Below are 5,142 nucleotides of genomic sequence, written 5' to 3' on the forward strand. Positions count from 1 at the left end.
CTCCTGGGAAGCGAGCAGCTGCGCAGGCAGCAGAGCAGGGGCCTGCAACGTCTGTCCAGCTGGGAGCAAGTGCTTAGCAAGCAGGGCCGGCAGGTGTGCCCCCGATGCCTCGCTTGTTTACATCTTGAGAGCAGAGGCCCCAGATCTCCCTTTAGCTAAGAGAAGAGAGGGTTAGCACTTCCAGCGGCCTCTCGGATGACCAGGAAAGACAGCCACCGAGGGAATGAGTTTGGCAGGCAGGACCCAACCAGAGGAGTCAGTGCCAAGCTCGTGGCAGCAGGTCGGTGTCATTGAGAATGGACTGTGCAAGGACATCTGATGAGTTCGAGCAAGGCTTAGTGATCGCGCCATCTGTGTGCCAGGCTGTAGTATCATGTCCTACACCAGAGCCGAAACAGATGTTCCCAGAAGCCCTTCTGCCCACTGACCTACACTTTGCCAAACCAAATGCAGCAGAGGTGGGGGTCAACGATGAAGGGGGAGAGGCCTTGAGCAATATTAGAGGCTCACCCGTTTACCTGCCCATTCATTCAGCAACACTCACCTGTACCCACTCTGGCCCAGCCTCTGTGAGAGGCAGGCAATAGGGATACAATTTTTTCTGCATTTCGGCTCCTTACTTCTTTTCTCCCTACCTCCCTTTTTTAATGTGTAATTATATACAATGATAAAACACATAACCACACACCTACCACCTAGCCTTTTAAAAGGGAATTATCAATACCACGAAAGCCTGCTGCATGCCTCCCGTCACATTCCTTTCTTCCCCCTCTCCCTACCTCATCACGACCACCATCCTAAATTCCATGTTTATCATTCCCTTGTAAATTTCCCAACATGTATCCAGTAGAAATTTCAGCGCTGCTCACAGAGGTGCTAGTAAACACTGAGCAACCTGAGGCCGTGGACACCCTGCCTGCATTTCTGAGCTGCCATCTGGCTTCTATCACCAGGACCCTAAGGGTTGGATTCATGGCTGGGAGTTGAGGTTTTGATGTACCAGCATGTCCAGTTGAAGACATTCTTAGTGAGAAGAATTTTTACAAGAATTCCTTTCCATATGACTGATGGAGGAGGCCTCGGTGCTCTTGAGTAGGGGAGACACAGCCTGTGACTGCGCCCAAGTGGTGTGAGCACACGACTTTCCAGCCAGGCAGCCAGGCACCCTTGGGTCCACGCCTAGCCCCTCTGGGCAGCCAGCTGCAGAATCTGAAATTGAAACCAATCTTGCTGGTTTTGCTGCTGCTCACAAGTGCTCATGAGAACCTTTGTCAGGGATGCAGGGAAAGTCCCCAAGCTGCAGATCAGAATGTTTCAGGTGCTCCCAGAGAAAAAGTACAAGGTAGAGTCTCTGTGTCCAAGAAGTAGGGGTGGGAAGGAAGGTAACTGAGAGTATCCTGTACAGAGAAATCCAAGAAGCAAATCCACCCTTGCCGCAAGGGCGGCCAGACACAGCCAGGCAACCTGAAAAAGAGCCAACGCCTGCAATGTGGTTCTGGATCATTGATGTCAAAACACAATGATCACTTTGCATTCCCTAGATCACTCTTCATGTGTTTATTTCTGGCTTTGCTTGTCCTTGTTTAAAACGAAACAAAGAGCACCAGAAGAAGGGCGATATGATTTCCAAAATGATACCCCCCCCTTTTCATCTTCTCTGTGGGTACAGGAAGGCTCATCAGTCTTTTTTCTGCCGGTTGCCCCCACAAGCTCACCTATTCCATGCTGGTATCTATCCAAAGTTCAAGGTAATTGCTTTTGGGGGTAGATACACACCCACGCATGCAAGGTAATTATGCAAATAGGATCACTGCTGGATGGACAAGAGCTGTAGCCTAGTAAGACAAATCCCAGGGAGATGTCTAAAAAGCATTTGCAAAGACCATTTTGTGTATCCTCAGTTAATGCTCATAGAATCAGTGCCAGCATGTCTGACCGACTTGATGAAGGCCATTTGCCATGTCAGAGTTGGACTGCTGTGGGTCACACAAGTCCTGGAGGCAAGGGCTAGCCTAAAGCCCTTCCTGTGAAAACAGGCTCCGTGGGCCATCCAAGAGGACTGGAGAACCATTTAAGTTCAGAAACGCTCACAAATTAACAAAAAGCCAGTGTGAATCCCAACACAAGGCAGCAGCTAAAGTAGGCCTGGAGGACCAAAGGGGAATTCAACTAAATAGCACCTTTAAAAGCTTGTATCCAGATCCTACCTAGAGGTGTTTTACATCTCTGTCAAGGAGAGAGCTAAGAACTGCACTGTGAGGACATGCCAGCCACAGCAAAGGGGAAGCAGCACCAGCTTCTCTGCAAGGAACAGAGCAGTCAGACAGGAAGGGTAACACATTTGGAAGAAAAAGCTAATTTTAGATATCAGAACAATTTCCAAAGATTCCATTCCACACATTCTATTTATAAGATGAATTCTTTTTTGAGCTTAAGTTGTTTTTAGATGTTGGCAAATTTGAGAGCTTAGGTCTTCTGTAAAGGACTAGATTTAAAGCATCAATCTACAAGGAAGTGGAAGTAGCTATTCCGGCTCCATTCCCAATCCACTAGAGCTTTGTAAACTATAGAGAAGCAATAGAATAAAATAGCCACAGTGATGGGTTTTGGAGTCAAATTATCTGAGGTTCTGTCCAGCTTTGTCACTTAATAGCTGTTTCCTTTGACAAGGAGCTAAACAAACTTGGAAAAGTTACCCTTCCTGAAACCTCAAGTTTCTCATTTGTAAAATGGGCATCAGAACCTCCACCCTATGGGAGCTTGGGGCAGGATTAAGGAGATTGTGCATGCATAGTTTGGATCATGGCACTGAGTAAATCAAAGTGCTCAATAACCGCGGACTTGACTAATAGATGTACATGGGGGCACAATTCAAAAACAGAGATGCCCCCAAAAGCTGGGCATGTCACACAGACGTGGGAGAGCAGAGTAGTTGTCAGGAAAGCTTCCATGAGCAGAACCAGGTTCTGAAAGGGGGCACGTGGAAAGGTTACATGGAAACGCAGCACTTGGGCTCAGAGCCACATGCCCTGGATTCAAACCCAGGCCCCGCTACTTCTAGGCTCCCTGTCCTTGGCCCAAATTCATGAGCCCCTTGGCAACTTTGTTTACTCATCTGAGGAGTAGAAGCTCTAATGGGCACTCCATGGGGCATGGGGAAATGGAAGCTAGATGGCAGGTCAGATGCCCATGTACAGAACGGGCCCGAGATGTGGTAGCTGTTGGAGTTTGCAGACATGACCGAGGCAGAGAGCAGGCATACACTAATCCCACCGCGGCTCAGGGGCCAGGTGGTTGAGAGCACAGTGAATCGGAGGGACCTGGATTCAAATCCAGGCTCTGAATTTTCTCCTGGTATCACTGTGGTGGATCATGAAATCTCTCACAACCTTAGTTCCCTTGCTTATAAAATGCAGATCTTGCATGGTGCTTTCCTGGTTTGGTAGGGACTCAGGAGATAATACAGTGTCAATAGCAGCATATGGGAAAGCACCGTGGCGTTAGTGTGATGCTCGCGTGCTGTGACCCTCGTCAGTCTTTTTTCTGCCGGTTGCCCCCACTAGCGCACCTCACCCCATCTGTTGAAGGTCAAGGGTTATGTTGTCTGGGACCCTAAATGCAGTCACTGAGCGCACGGGTGCTGGCTGGCTGGGGACACACAAACCCAGCCCTGACAGGGTTTATGAAATGTCCATTCTGATTTGCAAATAGTTCTGACACAGACGCATTTCCAGTCACCTGGCGATTTCTGTAACAACCCTTCCTCCTTGGCGCCAATTAACAGAAATTAAATGTCCCTGGCACAATTTGCAATCCATAAAATGCTTGTGCTCATGAGTTAAACCCTTGCTGGGCTGCCATTGGGACCGAGGAGCTCCCTCCTGGGCCAGCTCCATTTAAAGTCACAGAATGTTTCTTTCTCGGTAAAAAAATCAACATCACCTCATTCACTTATTCATTCATTTTCATTCAAAAGTATTGATTGAGCATCTACTCTGCACCAAGTTTTGTTCCATAGCGTTGGATACAGCAGCGAACAGTGAGAGTAAGATTCCTGCCTTTGTCAAGGGGAGTAAATGTGAATAACTTCAAGACAAGGGATTGTTTCTTTGTGACAGATGTTATAAAGGAAGCCATGGGAATGGCTGAGGGTGCAGCTTGTTAGGTAGAGTGTCCAGGGAGGTGACATTCAAATTTTTTTTTAGAAAATAACTTCTTTTTTAAAAAAAATATTTATGTATGCATACAGGGAGGTGTGGGGGCTGAGGGGATTCACCAGAGACAGAGTGGGGAACAGAACAGGCAGACTGACGAAATATACTGCTGAGGGGAGCAGCGGGCGAGACAGGAGAGGTCTGCTGCGCCATGTGAATGGCTCCCTGGCCGGGGATCGAAGTCGTGCTGCAGAGGCTGCGGATAGCTTCACAGTTCTGTGCTTAAACCCTTGCACCACCAGGGAGGCCCGAGGTAGCATTTAAACTGAGATTGGAAGAAAAGAAGGAGCTGGACAGGCTGCAGTCCAGGTAGCAGGAACGAGCTCAGCACAGCCTGAAGTGCGTTCATTTATCACATTTTCAGTCACACAATAAATGTGTTGAACGGACAGTTGGAGAGGAGACGAATCATTTTTCCTGCCAAGGAGGACCTTGACAGGAAGGATGAACTTATGGGAGATGCCACAGCACAGATGCAAGTTGCTCCCTGCTCTCCATCTCTAAAAGAAGGGGCGCAGGCACTGGCTTCCAGGTTGGTGGGAGCTTAAGAATTCATCTACACAGGGACAGGGCCCTGTCTGCTCTTTAAAGCAGTGACTACACAGCAAACAAAAGCTACCTGGCATTTTTTTATAGGCAAAGTGGTTGTTTGCAATTGTGTAGACAGAGCATGAAATGTCATCTCCTTTATTATCCTTAGGATATATTTGTTGAACTTCCACTCCCACTTATTCAGAAAATACTTCTTAGCTGTGTCTCCTTCCTCGATTCTTGCTCACATCCTCTCTCTGTGTGTCTGTCTGTCTCTCTCCATTCCTCTCCTCTCCTCCTCTCTCCCCTCCCTCCCCCTCCTCTCTTGTGTGACTTCGGGGAAGGCACTTCTCCTCTCTGAGCCTCAACTTTCTCATCTATAAAATGGGAATAATAA

The sequence above is a fragment of the Talpa europaea genome (assembly GCF_964194135.1).
Source record: "Talpa europaea genome assembly, chromosome: 13".
NCBI lineage: Eukaryota > Metazoa > Chordata > Mammalia > Eulipotyphla > Talpidae > Talpa > Talpa europaea.